General features: G+C 45.7%; 1 protein-coding gene across 3 annotated transcripts in view; it reads left to right on the plus strand.

The window, feature by feature from the left end:
* LOC1276989 (thyrotroph embryonic factor) overlaps positions 1 to 19,110 on the plus strand; it is a 145,173-nt gene that overhangs the window by 13,313 nt on the left and 112,750 nt on the right. The gene's annotated exons all lie outside the window — the stretch shown is intronic.

The following is a 19,110-nucleotide window of genomic DNA, read 5'->3' on the forward strand; positions in this document are numbered from 1 at the left end:
CGAAACCCTGAAGGGAAAATGATACCGGCCACAATCACCAGCCGACCAGCAGACCGGCGGAAGCTGCGGAAAATCAAACCGGTCCGGCGGTTGAGGCGGGTGAAATTGTTTGCACAAATGAAGTGGCTTTTTAGAAGTGTTTGTTAGTGTTTTTAAATTGCTGCAGAAGCGGCCACGAAAGCGATAAAAAGGTCAGGCGGGATGAGTGTCAACCATTTACTTGCTCAGTGGACAGCAGTCGGCACAATGCTGTCACTGTTTGGTGGACACAGTTTTCCCGAAAGCAAACAACATGCTCTCTCGGACGAACCGAACCGATTTTCCCGGTTTTGGAGTGAAGGTTTTAAGCGGCTGTCGCCTGTTTTCGCATCTCCAGCCCCGGGGCAACTGTCTCGCTGTGGCAGCTGTAAAGGATTGCCCGTCTTACCCGTCGCAACGAGGTCGTCCGATGATGGTGATTACGATGCTGTTTGATGATGAGGCACGTACCATAACCAGGGACCAGTTACTCCGCTTATCACTAACGATCCAAGTGTGTGCGCGCGCGAACGTAACTGAGTGCCCGCGGAAGCAAGTGCGCAATACGGCGTACGGTAGGGCACAAAACTAAGAAATGAGGGAAGCAAGAAGGTTAGCATTAGTGGGGTGAAGCAGAAAGACAGGGCCATTTTTTTTGCGCAAAACACACACACGATGGAGCGGTTGGCGGGAACGAATTGATTAACCGCCAGCCGACTAGGCCGCTGGTTACAGCGAGCGAGATGGTTGGAGGTGGAAATGTTGCAATGTGTTGTTTTGTTGACAATCAATTTGATAGTGTGGAAAGACAACAAAACGCATGTAACGCATATTGTGGCCTGGGTTCTAGAGGCATCGATGCTAGTGTTACATAAAAAGTGTCTTTAGACGTTATGAAAAATAGATTTTAAAAGAGCTCTTAAATCATACATTTATTGTAACTTCAATGTATTTCAACTGCAAATATTGAGTATTCGAATATTAATGAAAATATTAAAACTCTTCCATTACTGTCATTTACTATTGCATTCCAAAAGCTAAAGTCTTACAAAAGCCCTGCTCTTAAACACATCTCCATCACTGTACGCTTGTCGCTAACGTTTATGCGCGACAGGTCTCCCCTGCGGTAACCTCCTGCTGGGGGGTTTACGGTCGTTTTTTATTTACTGCCAGTCTCACCGCGAGATGTCGCACTTGCGCGTCCGGATGTGGCAGATATTACTTAATAATAATTCCCCCTTGTTTTGCCCGGCAGCGCCCGGGATGTCATAAAGATGCTGCGCAGTAAGGGCAAAGTTGCGCCATCCAAGAACGTCGTACTATCGCGCCACTCGAGCGTGTATGAGTGTGGCGTTGCAATGAGATTGCAGGTCATCCCCTTGCCACCAACCCGTAAAGGTACGGACCGGTGGAAGTGTGATTTACTTTCGTACGGATTCGTCAGTCGGACGTGCTTCTTGTTTTACGCGCGCGCGCGCGCTCTCGTCCGCCTTCGGGTCTTCTGGAGGTTGAGTCCACGACCCGCAATGTATGTCCATTTGTTGATGTGGTGTTGCTTGTTGCTTTATTTTGGCATCCCCGCGCACTTGACACTGAAAATCCCCCGGCTCCCGGTCGGATTGGAATGCCATTCGCGTACGAGCGTGTACGTACCGGGCTGGGATTGATTCTGGGGATGCGCGAAACGTGGACGACCAGGTTTACGATCGCCGCCGCCAGAACGTGTCTTAATGGCGAACGTGTGTATGTGTCCGAGCGGGAGAGAACTGTTGCTTGCCACCGCGTGTTACCAGCCGTGTGTGGTACCACGCCACCTGCCCGGCCTCTAAACCGGGCGCACCAGGATTCGCGGCCAGTGTTTTGATGGGGTCATTGGATCTGATTTGGTTTGTTGGTTTTGGAAGTGGAATGTAGAAGTTGTGTGCTCCTTTGCTCTCTCTGTCTCTCGTCTCTTCTCTGCGACTGGGGATAGGACGCAAAGCAATAAAAAATAACAGTTTGCCAGTGATGTTGTGCCGCCAGCCTGGTACGCTAATTAGATATCTAACGCTGTCGATTCACGATTCACACTAGTAGCGTAGGTTGGATGGTTTTCGTGTGGTTTTGGGGGATTATGATGCACCGGAATTGGTGATTTACGGGCAACAATGTTGCAGCTCGTGTTGTTGTTGTGATTTACGGGCTGTGGCTGTTTCGGCGGCAAACATTGTGAGCGAGTTGCTTTGAGCGATATTAAACTCGAAGTTTAATGTTGTACGATTAATGATTGGAACGCCGACGGACGATTCTGGTTTTAATTAAGTTAAACAGCAAAGGAATGCTCGGAACCAGCACTAGAACGAAATGTTATTTACATTTTATTAAAGCTAGCCAGTGTGATGTCCCTGCGTATTTCACACATTTGTCATACTTACTGGAACATCAATAAAATGTGTCTTTGATGACATCATTCTTGGTTTCAATGTCTTTGCTACCACAAGCCACAGTCTGCCACAGTTCGCCACCGTTCGAAACGTTGTAAGCTTAATGCAATCATTAGAAGTCATCGAAACAAAATTACCCTTTCGCACGCAAAACCCACCACTCAGAAGAACCTGTCCGGCTGGTTGAAGTTTTCGTTGCTGCATCTTGTGTGTAAGGTCATCGCGTTAGTAACGTTCGAAAGTGCATGAAATATGCATCTCCAAAATGTTTATCTTCTTTGCAGTGCAGGCGCTGCTGCAGCTTAACGTTTGCATCAATTTGGCTGTTGGGACGCAAAGCCCCCGTCATTAAAGGGGAACAAAACGAAACAAGCAGCTAGATTCCATCTTGTTGCATGTGCCTGCGTGCCAAATGTCTGCTCATTATCCCAGTGGCGCTTGCGTTGGCAAGTGTGACAAACGGCAAGCCATGCTTATCTCGGCACGGCACGCTGGCCTTTACACGTACGACGCGCAAAGTACCACTATCTTCATCGCTACGGATGAAGCAGGGGGAGGGTGAAAATGTGTGCAAAACGTGCCACAGCATAATCTGATCATCGGATACAAACACAAAAAAAAACCCAACCAGAGACGAGAACCAAAGCGTGGAATTTGATGAACTACTTTGAAGTGCGCGATAGTGTTTGCGATACTTTGTAAACTATCGAAAATGTTGCCTCCCCAAATCTGCTTCTATCGCGTTGCCTGACATCGCGATGTTGGCATGTTCTCGGCCGGTGTTTACACAAGCCGAACGACGGTTGTCCCAGGACCGATGGGAGGGGTTGTAGCTGGGTTTAATTATTTGATTTGTTATTTATACACTGTGCCTCTGTGTGCCTCCCTGTGGCTGGGCGCTTGTGTGTGTGTGTGTGCCTGCCCGTTACTTCACAGTGCCGAGTTTATTGTGCCGATGAATTTATTGATCTAATTTGAACTGCTAACAGGCTCTGCCAGACCGTAGCGGAGGCTTTTGAGCGATTAATTTGGAAGTGGATCCGAAATATCGAACCGCGAGCTTCTCGAATGTCTCGCACAGCAATGGGCAAATGTTTTAATATGTGATTAGCATTAATTCAGGTAGCGCAGGTAGCACACGATGCCGGTGGTTTAAATTTTGGAGCGAGTCGCCTCAATGACACAACGAGAGAGAAGAGTGGGGCACGTGATCTGCAATAACAAGAGCGCATTTTCATATTATTTGGTTGTGTTTTCAGGCGATTTGAATACTGATGAAGCATGACGATTTACATATTTGCTGGTGTGTGATTTATGTGCGATCCAACGATTATTAGAATATGATTTCACTTTAAAATGACTTGCTTGTAGATATAGTAGGAGTTATTATACAATTGAGTTCTTGCTTTCTCCTCGTAATCTATTAAGTTATAAATACTATTATAAAGTTACTAGCGAGTTAGCAAAGGTGCCCTTTTCTATTATCAAACTACCGGCGTGTACTTATCGTAATGAGTTAACCGCATTAAGCTGCAAATCTTCATTCGTGTTAAATAATCTCACTCGACAAAGTTGTCCGCTTCTTGCGCCGTCTCATGACAAGCAAACACTCGGGGACACCCATCAAACAGACGTTACAAAGTCATATTGACTCAAAAGCTCCATCCCTAACGCAAGCCCGCCCCGTCTGCTTCCTGTTCGGGCGCCACTAAATCTCTTCCCCTTATCCCTCTGTCCCTTTTCTTTTTACAAACAATCCAGAGACACCGTGAACTGTGTGTGTGTGGTGCTGGGAGAATCCTACTCCAACTGCTTCAACACCTTCACGGTAACCCCGTGACAGGCAAACAGACTGGACCTCTGGAAGACGTTGAGTCCCTTCCAACACCTAGCACCCCTTTGGCCCGTCCGGTGGCTCGAGTGCAAACGAGTACCAGCCAACTCATTTGGTCTGCACTCATTTTGTCGTTATCTTGACGCAAGCGAACTTAACAAAACTTACACCGTGCCCTATGCCGGGGTGGTGAAAGAGGTGCAGGGATTACGGCCGCCGGGAGCCGTCTCGGATTGTTGCCTGGTAAATAAAGGTAAACCCGAGCATGGCAAACATTCTTAACGAAACCCTTTTGTGCCCCAGCCCGGGCGCGGCATGGTGAGCGAAGAGTAAACGCAAACGTAACTTTCTTTCCCAGAGCAGCCCGATAAGCCTTTTCGGCTTGGAATCCATTCCCCGTCAGGGGCCGGGAGAGGTGAAATAGTTCTGCTGTAACCTGACGTTGTTCCGGATGGGTTGCGGCCGTCTACCATTCGAGGGCGGCTGCTGACGGATGTGTGAGACGGGGTCAGGAGTCATTGGAAGACGGTAATGATGGTTTGCTAATCGTGTAACGGTGTGGAGACGAACGAAAGAAGCCAGCGCAACATTATTAGGTCGGTTCCGGAAGTGTGCAGAATTTTTCCCCCATTGGGCCGTCGTTGGTTGAGGCGGCAAAAAGGGGACCAGTGTAAGGATACGGTGCACATCCACGAAGACTCCAAGTTTATTTGTCTGTGTGTGTGTATGTGTCTGTGTTGCAGCATGTGCGAGGTACAGCAGGCTTGAACTTTCCTAGATCCACCCACGGAAAATGATCGCCTGGGCCCGGATGTCTTGGCTAGATTACTGTGTCTGGGGGGAAAGCCGAAACAACGGCAAACGGCCTGCGAACACCACACATGCACACCTGGGTTGCATGCGTGCATAATGTTTGCCCACAGAGCAGCACTCCTCCTCCTCTTTCTCTCTTTCGAGGTGTGCTTCAGGTGCTTCAGAGCAAGAGATGCTTGGTGTTTAGTTGCGGTGGGCAAGAATAGAAAGCGCTTCATTATGCTCCGAACCGAGTAGAATAGCAGGAGGGAGACGGCAGCTCACCTTGATTGGGTTGTGGTACTGCTTTTTTTCTTCTCTTGCGTGTGTGTGTGTGTTATCTTCAACCCTGCTCGTTCTATTGCCCTTATCTTGGAAGGTTCTGTTCTTCCGGTAGCGTGTAGGCTGGCACCTGCCCGACGATGGTACCGGTGTCGTTGGACGTAAATGGTAAGAAGCGCTTGGGAGCGCGGGTTGCTTTATAGCTGGATTGAGTTTCGTGATAGGTCATCCTCCCGGTGCAACGAACGAAATAACCATTTCTGGAAAGGCCTGGTGTGGTGAAAAGGTTAGGTGAGCCGTCGGAAGCTTTCGATATACACTTAACCTGAATTTTGCTTCAAGCTTTTCAGCAAGTCTGTTGCAAGAGAGAGAGAGAGCGCTTTTTTGTTACTGTGAAAAGCTGTAGTGGTACAGGCTGAAATTGAGGAAAAGTTGTCATTATGGAGGAAACGGAGATGGATCGATATTACACCGAGTGCAAAGGGAAGGGAGTGCATTGTATAGGAATTGTTCTTTTCTATACTACCGAACTCCGCTGTACAATGCAGCTGTTCGGGACGGTGTGCAAATGCACAAAGGCTCACCGTTTTTTTCTCAACGATGCACAATGAACATCATCTTTCCATTTTGGGGTAGTGTTTCTGTGCAATGGATTTGGTTGTTAAAGCGTAGTAGAAGGATATATAGAACCAGGAACACATATATTTTCTTTCTTTAAAGGCTGACACACCTCGGCTGTCATCATGTAGGTGTAGGCGTTACCAGGCGGGCGAAATGAAGCATTGTGATGTTTGTTTTCTGTTGTTGAGCAGGAACTCTTTAGAATGTGAAGAAATCTAGGACGCATAGGAGACGACTAGAACATACTTTAGGATGTAAAACAGATTCGTTTTAGGACGTAAAGGGCCTCGGCTTTATCACTATTTTGGGAAGCAAAATGCTCCAAAATACAGCAAAGTTTCCAAGAATTGTTCTTTTGCAATTAGATAAAGTATTAAGACATTGCTTTAATTGTATACAGTAGAACAATACACGTATTTAACGCTTGGTCGGGTATTCGGTTAACAAATTGTCATCATGAATGGATATTTCAAATTCTTGAACAACGTCAATGATGGAACAGTGCAACTCTACCAACATGAAACCAATTTCTGAATCCAAGAATGAAAAAAATAGGTCAATTGAATTGAATAGCTGCTAATATTACAATCAATAAATTGAATGATGCGAAGAGAGGACAACAGTAAACGAATCAACAACAGACTAGAGAAAAGACTAGTTAACTAATGAATTAATGTACTAGAAGCGACTGCTTATTCATCGCCACATTCCACAGCAAACAGCTAAATCGGAACTGAACAGCAAACATGGACAGCAAACACGCTGCTGCAACGCCGTCTGTTGACGTTCTCGTCCCAAATTCATTTCCTTGACTACTGCTGGCTGACTGGCTGGCGGCAGGATATTCAAGACGGTGAAGCCGTCATCTTACCGCTTTAGCAGCGCTTGCCAAGGAGAGCAAGTGACAAAGCTGTCACAATACACTGCTGTGTGAACGGAGACGGGTGGGAGTGGGCTTGAGGGGGCAGCTAATGCAGCACAGCACAAGCGAAGTGCAGCAACAACAAAAAAAGAAGGTACTAGTCGAGTCGTACCTAGTCGAAAAAGTGCAAAGAAACGCCTTTGCGAACAGTATTTACGGTATTGGTTTGTCCCCGAACTCTCGAATGTGACACATGACACGAATCTTTGTTTTATTTCGCTCGTCGATTGCCACCCGACAACAGCTCGTCGATGCCTGCCGCCCCGCGGGGCGGTCGGCCCGGCACACGGTGTGCACGGGCGATGACGACAACTTACGGGACGTGGCGGAGAAAAAATAGACAGCACAGCACGAGTCTTCGGCTGGGGCAGAATCGAAGAATAGAACCCGGTGGAATGGATTGTGAAGAAGAAAAAAAAAAGGAAAGACAAGAAAGAAAACGCCCAACAACGGAGGACGGAGGTCTCTGACAAAAATCTTCTTTCGTACGACTTTGACTGACACATCGCCATCGACACGACGAGGCCGATGTGCTGGGTTGGCCCGCGTGGAAGCACCATAGACAGAGAGAGAGCATCAGCTCCATTTTCCTGGTGGGGAGGACAACCTCCGATTGCTTCAGCCTCCTCCTGGGCGTGCCCCGTGAAGGTGTGCCGATAGACGAGTTTTTAATGGTAAATACAAATTTAAAATTAGCGAAACTAAGCTAATGTGAAAATTGTTACCATGTTCTGGTTCTGGTACGGTATTTAGATGTTGTTGTCAATCCCGTTCCAACAATCTAGCGAGTGTGAAGAGCGGACAACGGAGGTCCAGAACTAGCCTCGCCCCGGTGCGGTGGGCTCGAAATTTCGGTTGGCGTGTCACAGAAAAAAACAGCAGCCGGAAGCAGTAGCCTCGACGCTTCTTCGGTGTTGTTCCGCCCGTGGCAAGGTGTTAATGAGCGTTTTATGAGAAAACATGCTGTCTACACTGATCGAGCCAAAAAAAAAAAAAAAAAAAAGACCAGGGGCAGGGGTAGGAGAATGTTGCTGACATAGCGTGTGTGTAGTTGTGTGATAGTTTCGACAAAAGCTGACTTATGCTGTGTTTGACGTGTGTTATCATCAATGTTAAACGTAGAGTGGAGAAGGGTGCCGTGAGTGTGTTGAACGAAGGGCGCTTGGGAGGTATAAAAAGAGGAATCCATGGATGTATTGAAAGCAAGAAGACATATGTATTGAGATATGAATACTGATTAACAATGATTCTATTTGTGTTTCTGCTCATTCATGCTTGCGATAAGTTGGTATACATGATAATTTTTTATATAGATACAATATTGTGTGATGTCGTTGTATTCTTATATATGTATGCAATCAACATGATTATTTTTAATCGGAGGTCCATGGTATCTAGTCGCAGTTGAAACATAAGTTTGTATCAAAAATGCCTATTTACATTTTATTAAATATTATTTTGCCAAGAGCTTTTCATGCTTCAATTGTATTTTATCCTTTTTTCGTAAGTTTAAATATTCTACATAGTTTATTTTGGCGAACTTAAGTAGCATTTCTGTTGTTCATTCAAATCTCTCTTATAATGTCAGATTTCAATGTATAGCTAAAGTAAAACGTTTGAATGATTTATGGCCTATCAATCAAAAGACATACTTAATAAGTTCATACTAGCTTGAGGACTGATTTCTCACACTCACCATTTTTCCGCCACAATTTCCGTCCTGGTCGCAATACAATGAAATCCTTTTTAAGGACTGTGGCCTAATTTTTATCCCCCAAAACACATATTTATGTCGCATCGTTTGTTGATTTAATTGCACCTGTCAACAGGGTGCTCGAGGGACCGCCTGGTGCACACAATTGACAAGACCAGCCGGGGATACCCTAGCCCCCGTACCAGCCCCAGCTTGATAAATGACGAGACTTGCTGCTCATTTCTCATGCCCCTCCGGTGCGGATCCGCTTGGCGCTCAGATTCCCTTTCAGTCAGTTGTATCACACTTACGCACGAGAAACAGTGTACGCAAGATCCGTGATAACCGCAGCGTTGATGCGTTGTGGCGTTTATCAGGGCGAGCGCAGCGACCGAGAAGAGCGTAAAAAGCAGCAATAGAGTTTGATTGAAGAATTGAGGGAAGACATTCCCGGTGCGCGCACAAACACACACAACCCGCCCGCAAGTGTTTGGGGCGTCTCCGTTTGGGTGTCACAGACACAACTACATATAGAACGTGCATAATCTTGGTGTGGGCGCGGTGCCTGGACGTTTGCGGAGCTGTTGTTCAATCAATTTTACTACCGTCTAATGAAAGAATTGCCCTCGGGCGAAGAATTCTCAGGCGGGCGGGAGTGAATTTCACGGTCACACACGGTTTGGGTGATTGTTATTGTTTTGGAAATGGCTTCCGGAGAGGAAATGTTTGAGCAGATGTTGTTTGGTTTGCGTGATGCTGTTTTCCGTTCGGTTTTGACATTGATCATTGACTTGCCGTTTTTTTTCGTTTCTCTACAAATAACGACGTGTGTTGTTTGTATTTTAATTATGTGCAGCGTTTAGCAATAGCCTCAAAGACAACCAATAATTAAAGTATTGAAAGCAATCAATGAGCCATTAAATTTGAAGTGCGTACGGTACACAGAACTGCACTCAAATGCAATTCAACAAGTCGCCTGTTAGCTAACTTAAGGTGACCCTTTTTACTGGTACACGGTGATTGAGACGCTGTACATTTCCACCACACTTGTTTTGAGGCGCCTGCTGCCAGTGTGACATATTGTTTCAACATCCCATTCACACATCATTGGTAATAGTTTTGTTTGCTTATGAAACGACGACAAACGCCTCTCGACTGCTGGTCGAGCGCCATTTCGAACCGTGTTTTCGATCGCACGACCGATTTCCCATGCGGTTCGCAGCAACCTCAATCAATCCTCCACCCTATCAACTGGGACATCTGCCTTTGAGGGAGCGGGGGGCGATAAGTAAGTGTCACACACTGAACACTTCGCCTTTCCTCCAAATGTTAACCACTCGTCTTGGGAAGGAAAGGGGGTTTGCTGCGTACGAATGAACCAACAGACTACGGGAACAATTAGCAATAAACTATAATTGATTTATATTTCAAAGCACTGATACTAGCACACAGGGAAGGAGAAGGGAGGGCTAGTGATAGATCTTTAGGACTCACTTACTCGTCCAAACTCCCTCCGCACCACCCCTCCCTCCGTACCCGTCGAATCATTTATCGCTGGGGAGAGCATCGAAGCATCGCATTGATGGATTGAACGGCTTTTACGGTGGACTGTTGGAGTTCAATTGTTTTTTGAGCCACGCCAAGTGGTGGGCTTACCGGGGCGACGAGTGATTGATAACGAGCGATTGCTTGTCACTTTAGAGCTGCCCCGTTGCTGCAGGTCTGTGCAAACAATTTATTAACGCCCCAAAGGGGCGCTCAGCCAGGTTTGTGCTGCTCCCGGGTGGGTTTTATTTACTTTTCAGCCCGAAGTGAAGTCAATACTGCGCAAAAGGGGAGGCTGGAAAGGGGATGGGGGATTGTGAAGAGTTTACTTATCTAATTAATTGCAGTCATATTTGATCTTGCACTGTTGCATCACCTGGCCTGTTTTTTGTTGCCTTGTCTATTTTTGTTATTTATGAATGATTGTGAAGAGCAAAGTAAATACAGGACATTGTAGAGATTATTTGTTAGTATCTGTTAAGTAGGCTTCACTGAGTTCACTGAGCATATTTTTTTGTAATTGGTTGTATATAATTAGGAAGATAATCATAGATATGTAGATGGTAGTAGTTCAGCGTTGTGCTTGATTTTTTTAATTTAAATGGTAAATTTAGCTACTTTATTCTCAAACTAATCAAAGTAATTTAAAACATTAGGGTTTGTTACGAATTTTGCAGTTTTGTCATGTCGACAAGGCACCATACAAAATTATGTGCTATTTTTTATTATTTTCTAAAACAGAATCATCACGAAAAGTAATGAAATAAATCATTGAAAAATGAAAACATAAGTGACACTCTTTTAAACATATATCGATACATATCTATAAAGCTTTGAAACCAATTTTCTTCATGGAAACTTGCGTTTAATACATGGTTGTATCATTCTGAACTAAACTAAAATCCTAAATTCCATTAACTAATCCAATTTGCATAAAAAATAGTTTCATTGCACAAGGACCTATAAAAAATCACGATCAAGCGGTAACTAGCTAAATAAAACATCTTTTTGATCAACCAATTCTTAGATTCGATCGCTAGAACATACACGTTCGATGACTTCAGCACCTTGTAGCATCGTCTTGGCGATGGGAATAGAAACGAAACAGGTTTAGGAAGTCATTACAGAAGAGCGCAAAAGCTAGAGAGAGAACCAATCGAATAGTTTAAAACGCTTCGTTTTGATCGTGTCCGCAGCCAAGAGCCGTCGGTTTCAGTTGCCAGATAAACTTTCCCATCACCACTACTAAGGTTGCAGTCGTGCTGCCACCACCACCACCACCACCAACACCGAACCGACCGGCTAATGGTGCTGGTTTTTCTGCGGGGAAGCGAAAGGAAATTGTGATTGTGAAAAACCAGTATAGCAGAGTTGTTTCCTTCCACCACTGCTCCTTCCGCCTTTCGCTATGCTCCCCTTGTTGGCCCTCCAACCAGCCCGTAAGCATTATTTGTTTTACCATCGAGCCATCGATCCGCCGCCGTTGCCGAACATTCCCGGCCCGTTGGGTTTGAACTTGCTGACTGGCATGCATTTGGGATGGGTATAAATAGTTACCCATCTCGCGGGTCGATCGGCACGACAGACGAGTAATGAGTCAGAGAGATGGAGGGTGGGAGGGGGTGAGTTTTTTTTGTATGCTTGTTTCATCTTCTTCTGCATGAACCGATTGGCTCATCGGGTAAAGCGCACGAGTGTATTGGATCATGTGGCCGATCGCACTTAGCCACACCGGGGGGAGGGGGTGCTGGCCGGCCGGATCGGTGCTGGTTAATGTGAAAAGCGCGTGGAAAACTCAGCGCAATGCTACCAGATCGAACCAGCTCCGCGCCGATGAAGCGATCCACTTGAGGATGGAGCAGCCTGGTACTTGACGGTGTGCTGCACGCTGCAGCTGAGTGATGTCAAAGTTGGCATTTCAACGCGCGACGGATGAAACACACACGAGTCTTGAGCGTACTGCGATGGTTTTATGTTGCGAAATGCGCTTGAAGAAATCATGCTCTGTTCTTTGCTAATATACTGAGTAAAAAAAAAAAAAACAAAAACAAAACCCAAAACTTTCTACAAAGCTTGCTTCAGAACTCAATCAGAAAGTAATATACAAAGTGATTTCCCGGAATCCCACCGTTTATTGCCCGGGCCGAAAATGTCTGCCTACTCCTTTTCATTATGCTCATCGCTGTTCTAGTACGGAAATTCCTTTCGGTAAATTAATCTTGCTCAGTTGAAGCACTTGGAGATTGCTGTTGTTGCCCAGCCCCCGCACATAAATAGGCATCGTTTGAACATCTATGCCCTAAGACGACGCTGTTTCTTCTCGTGAACGAGAACGCCACGCCGATGGTCGACAAAAGCGATTGGCGGCAAGCTGAAATTGATTGATTGCTTCCCATCAGTCGTGCCGAACCCGAAAAACCCGATCAGCTGTAAGTGAGATATCTACGCCCGCCAACGAAGGACGGCGTGGTTGGGGAGGGTGGTAGATTTTCCACTTCAGGGAAGAGTTTTGGGAGTACTGCTTCCGGTCTGCCTTAGCCATCGCCCAGCAGTGCGGGGCGAGTAATAAATAAAGCGCTAAATACTTCGCATTGAGTCACGGCAAGACGAATCTATCCGACCGTGACCGATGCAGACCGATTGCTGGCTAACCGCAAGAAGTAACGCTCTTAGCGTAGCCTCCCCTCCTCCCCCCCTCTCCCCCATCCCCAAAACGGCAACATTGTGCCGGATCTGAAACTCTGAAGCGCAACTGTCAGAAAAATAAATCGAAATGTCATTTCCAATTGTCGCTGGACCGCTTTTCCGTCCGTCTCGGGTTTTCTCTCTACCTTCAAAGATGACAGATAGTCGCGGCGGGGATAAGGACGCGGGGAAGGGCAGCCCGGGCAGCATGGAATTTTGGGTGGAGGACATTAGTGAAAAAGGTCGAGCGCCGGCGGATGAACATTCCGAAAACCCGAATCCTTCACGCTCGCTGCATGGTTCGCATTTCGGTGGATGATTTATGACTATTTGTCACCAGTCGTCGGTGTGTTTCCTGTGTGTGTGCGTGTGCGAGCTGCGGTGGACCAGGTTTTCCGTAGTGGCGTGACAGCATTTGCAGAAGGTTTAGAAATACGAACACTTACAGCAGCGAGAAAGGAAATTGGACTTGGCTTGAAATAATGCACCGAGGTCGTTATCTTGTTCGCGGAGAATTGGATTGGAAGTAGATTTAGACCGATGGTCGTAGCTTTGTAAAATTAATTCTTGCATACATTACTTATATAAATTCAAGTTCAAGTTTATTGGTAATTGCGTTGGTGCTCTCAGGCTTGTTTTAGTGTGATGGAAGCAGCACATCAACATTATTTTTTAAGAAATTTAAACAGATTAAAATATTTAACTTAAAATAGTAAATGAAGTGTTCAACAGAGCCACAAACACCATCACAAAGTATCTCTAAATCAATATGGGCCAATCAATTTGCGGCGCTGATTAGATGCATTACAACTCCACCCCAAGTTCAACGAAAAATGTGATTCATAATTCAATTACCTTTTGTTGGAAAATTCTACACTTATTTTGCCCATTACGCGCGACAGACAGGGCTGGGAGGGACTGTGTCCTTCTGATTGAATCGTATTTCGAAATCCGCTGTACGCTGCTATCGTCCCCATCGTCCCGACCATCCCGTACCGGTCAGCTACGGTGGTGCTACCAGTGATCGTCCACTGCCCTTGCCGCAACTTCATTACAATCGATGTAATTTATTGGCAATTATGTGACCATTATTTCATTACGCCATGGGCTTGGAAAATCGTCCGCACGGGAGCGGGACCGGAGCACAACATGATACCCGCCACGATCAATCGATCGATGTCTGCCGGCGCAAAGGCAAAGGATAAAAATGGAGCGATCCAAATGTGCGGCGAGTTTCGTGTTGTCATTTATTGAACGGGATCGTTCGCCCTGCCCGGTTGGAAAATGGTCAAATAAAAAGGGCACAGCGATTGTTACGACCGTAGTTTCTTCCCACGCTCGGCAAATTGTAAGCGTAGCGTAATTGGGGTGGACATTCATTTTAAGGGAGGTAGTTTAGGCAGGTTAGGGATGTTTGTTTAGTTTGCTTGTTGACTTTTGGGGTGAATACAGTATGAACCCCGGGAAGGGATTGAACGGGAGATTCGGACAAATTTATGCTTAGTCGAATTATGACGTATGACGTGCGAGTTTGTATCGATTTTAATAAGCTGCACGATATCGATCAGTTCAATCAGTTGTATAAATTGTTCATAAATAATACCCACTATCGATTGGCGGATACTCTTATCTTCTCCTGTTTCGATTATCCTCTTCAAACATGGTAGAATTGGCTGGCTAGATAATCGCCACGGTTCCCCTATCACGCCGGTCGTATTTATTCGAAGCTAACGAGCTTTACAAGCTCAGGATGCGAGCAACGATCTCCCCGATTTTGATGAAATCGGGCTCATTTGCAAGCCAACCCTACTGTGGCAACCCACGACAGTTCCGCACGGCTAGACCCTTCCCGATTGGGGCTAATGTGCTAATGTGCTACGCTTTAAATTCGGTGCGTGCACTCTCTCTCCCTCTCTTTTTAGCCAAACGCATCATGGCGTAATTCGCCTTTGGTTTTGCGCGTCATGTGGGTGAACAGGGATATTTGGTTGGTTTTGGGAGTAAATTTATGGTGTTCTTATGTTTGCCGAACGACTGATAATGGGATCACGGTATGGGGGTTGGAATAGTGGCGATGCTGCTGCTGCTGCTACTACAACACCATCCGCGCTAACGGGCTCACTGATGCTGTGCGAGCGTAAAGCACAACAAAACAGGCAAAACACGCACGACAAATGCGCTGTTTCATCGCTGGGCGCATCGCAAAATCCTTTAAACGGTGTAATTCAGCATCGACCTTGCGAAGCGTCTGCAAAAATGAGATGCCAAACGATAACAAATTATCGTACCTATTTGTCGTCTAATTTATCGTGCCGAGCAGCTAATGAAGCTGTCGTTTGGCTGTTTTATCGGTTCGGCAGTCTTTTGCTGTGGCACTCTGGGTGGGGTTTTTTTTATTGTAGTAAGTGCTTCGTTTTCTCTTGTGCGGGTGCGTGTGTATGTGAGCATATGATATCTGTCAAATCTTGCTAAGTGAGTGATTGCCGAACGGATGTTGGCAATACGATTTGGTAAAATGGATAGTATAATATTGGGACGGGGATAACATGGTTGAACTACTTCACATGTCCCATTCTTAGGTTATTTTTAAACATGTTTACACAAATATAGGACTAATATTTCAATGTTTTCTCCTTTCTTACAGGTAAGTGACATCATTAAATCTAATCGTGAATCTAATTGGGAAAAAGGTTGATGGTCTAAATGGGAGCAATTGAAGATTTTACCAATGAGTGAGTATGGCGCTAGTGAAAATATTTGAAAACAATTTTCCGGAAAGGTGTCTCAGGGTAGCATTAGTACCAACCAGTACAAAAACCTGACTGAAAATATTTATAATATCATTTTACTGAGGTATGTTATTGGTGATGGTTACAATCTTTTAATTTTGACAATAATTCATATATTTTATGAACGCTCTCGACTAGCAAAACCAAAATCGTCAAAATCGTGAGCTCTTGTAGTCAATGAAATATTCTTATTTGTTACTGTCGGAGTGAAATTACTTTAACAGCGCTTTAAACAATAAACCTGTTTATGTATTGTAAATCACAAGTCAATTGTTTTTGCGCTGAAGAAATCCCATTCGCACTTGGAGATCATCCCTGGCCAGTAATGCATGCACCGTGCCGTTCCGAAACCGTGCAAGCAATGGCACATGGGGGCGCTGGTGCGCTCATGCTTGGACATGCTTCAAAAGTCAAACTAAATCCATCATCAACGAGGTGAAAATGCTAAAAATATAGAGTCATACTCGTCGCATCTCCCATTCCGCTCCAAGAGAGAGAGAGGGCCCCAAACACGGCAGCATAGCAGTACGGTACGCCATTTTTCCGTGCTGATGGTGGCGGGGATGGGGGGACCGTTAATGTGACTTTTCACATTGAAATTTAACAGACGTTATATATGGCCACGAATCATGCCTAAGCAAGACAAAACGAAAAGGAAAAAAAAAGATCCAATAAGAAAAGCAGCATGCCGAAGGATGAGGATGAAAGCAATGTTTGGAAGCGCGCTGAGGCGCATTGAAGTGAAGGCGCAGTGAGTGTGTTGTTTTTTTGATGTTGTTGTTGTCTGTTGCTGCTACTACGTCTTGTTTTGCACTGCCACACCCTCTCTCTTCTGCCCGGTCCCTATCCGCAGCATCATTATCGGAACGGAAAGGGTATCCTTGAGGCCGAACCCGATACACGTACGCATCGCCCATCAACGCGCTGTGCGAGGGTGCGAGCCTGTCAAGTGGCCTGGCCGGTCGATGTTGAAGTATGGCATGCGGTTTTTGGCCGAACGTTTTTCCCCCGCTTTGCTGAAGATGTGTAATGGTGTCTGTGTGTGTTTTTACACGATGGATTTAACCATTTGCTGTTGGCGCTGGGTTGAATATATTGATGGGTGGCTGTCATGTTGGCCGTTCGGCGGTTTGGCCGTTTGCTGGCTGATTGGAATGTTTGCCCTGTCAGTATCGGGATGGATTCAATGGGTCGGTGCAAATGTGTTAAACGATATGTGCAAGAGCGCAAGGACTTTTGAGTGATTGTGTTTGCGAAAACACCATCATTTAAATTAAGAAAAAATATGTTAAGAACTTCTCCTAATATTTTACTGCAAACCACCTTGAAGCCGATTTAAATCGATCTATTTTTAGTTTATTAAAAAAAATACAACAAAACGCAAACAAATCATTATGCTGCGAAGGTGGTCCCGCACTGGAATCATCATCCCCTCCTTTCCTGCGCGATTGCATGCTCGACTAGTCTTCACGCCCAAAGCGCAAAGCACCGCAAACGCAGTGAGCGTGCGGGAATGCAGCCAGGTGCTGACAGGTGAATCACTCTTTGCACCGCGCATCTGTAGCTGCGATGGGGTAAATAAAAACAGTTCGCTACTCAGCCGGTGTAAAATAAATCAAGCAAGCAAAACATTGGATCGGACTATTTTTCCGCCGCCTTTTCTGTTCGCGGCGATCATCGCTACCGTGATCGCCATGTTTTCCACGCCACAGCGCCCACTCGTTGTGTGTTTGGTTTGATGTCGGCTCTAGGCAGAATGAGAGACACCCGTGGTGGGTGTCTGTGTGTAGAGCCAGTGCGCCAAACGGCGGGAGAGCATGATTTATGAGGCGACATTTTTATGCGCCGGCACTCGAAAGCCCTCAAACAGCGGGCGGGCCCCAGCAGCCGCTTTGAAGCCGGGCCGGGTTTTTTGTTCTGAACGATGCAGAATAACAGTTTAAACCGGCGATCTTTGTGCACAACTGTTGAGATTGCATGAAGTTTTATAGACTTTACACGGATAGTTTTAATTAAAAAAAATTAATAATCGTAAACTTTTCTTTTTTATTTAATTTTATGCTTTATTTGTTCGCACCACCAAGGTGTTTTATGTTGCTGAGGACGATCATTAGTTATGAAGCTCCTCTCCTGTGGTGCTAGTAAAATATACAAATAAATAAATCCCTCTACAACTAGTCATTCATCTGCCTCCTGCTACTCACCGCACCAGAAGCGTGTATATTTGTTTAGTGCTTCTTCTCAGGTGGCATTGATTCTTGGTGGGAATTAATAAGCATTCCAATTGGACTCGATCCTCTTGTTTTGTGGTGCGTGTTTGTGGGCGTATTCTAATTTGTTTTGTTTTGTGTGTCCAGAATGGGTTGCCCGCCTAATGAACTCGAGGCCTGGGGTGATAGGAAAAACAAACTCTCTCTCTCTGCCCAAGGAAAGTCGATTATATTTCACCACTTGCATTCCATTCCGCGTTTCAGCTTGCTGCAGCAAAAACCCGGTGTCGGTTGCATATTTTGTTTGGGGGAAAATATTTGGTTTTTGGGAACCAGTTTTCCTCATTTTCCCCATCGCGTTGGAGGTTAGCTGCTTCATGCTAGTTCTGTGTTGGTGTGTCGTAGAGTTTGTAGATCACATTGCGTGGGAACTGTTACACTCTGTTCCGGAGAACCCGCTGCCGCTAATGTGTTCGAACAAATGCAGCATTTTGAGCACGTGACTGCACATTGTTGTTGTTCTTGTGTGCTTGTGTGCGAGCACAAAATTAGCCAACCGTGCCCTCATGCCACGCCACGTCAGCCCGTGGAGGAACGAGCGGGTACAAATCCATTACAGCATCCGGTGGATCGCAATCGCTTTCGGTGACGTTGATTTGCTCCGAAGGAAAATGTAGCTCTGCACATTTTGTTTTGTGTTTTTTTGTTGCTTTTTTGCCTGGGAAGGGAAGAAGAGGTGAAATGATTTTACTTTGGCATGGGAAAATGGGCGCTCAGTGTACAATCGGATTGCGGCAAAACGATTCCCCACTGATGTATGGTTGATCGATGATGGGCGTAAATCGGTTTTGGGTGGTCGGGGCGCTGGCGGAAAAACGCGCTTCCTGCTGACGTGCAAAAACCGACTAGCCAGGGGGGGGGATATGGGGACGGTGTGGGGTATAAAAAAGCCAATGTGTAAGGGTAATGCATTTCCATTTGCAGCTGCGGCAGAGTTGCATTAGTCAGCTTTGGCTGTGGACGGGTAATTTTTCACTGCTCGTACTTTTCGGCTGCGGTACAATGTATTGAATTCAAGTTGTGCGGTAGAGAGTTGGGTTGGCAGTAAGCTAAAGGGACTGAGAGCGTGACAGAGATTAATGATTTAACAACATTACTGGCATCATTGTGTCATAATTCGAGAAGTGAATCATGGCTACAAAAATCGGTAAACACATCTACAATTGCTCGAAAAATCAAAGAACAAACAACTTTCCTTCACCCTACGATTCTCGAGCTTTCGTGAGTTAAATTAAA

This window comes from Anopheles gambiae, chromosome 2, assembly GCF_943734735.2.
Source record: "Anopheles gambiae chromosome 2, idAnoGambNW_F1_1, whole genome shotgun sequence".
Lineage (NCBI taxonomy): Eukaryota > Metazoa > Arthropoda > Insecta > Diptera > Culicidae > Anopheles > Anopheles gambiae.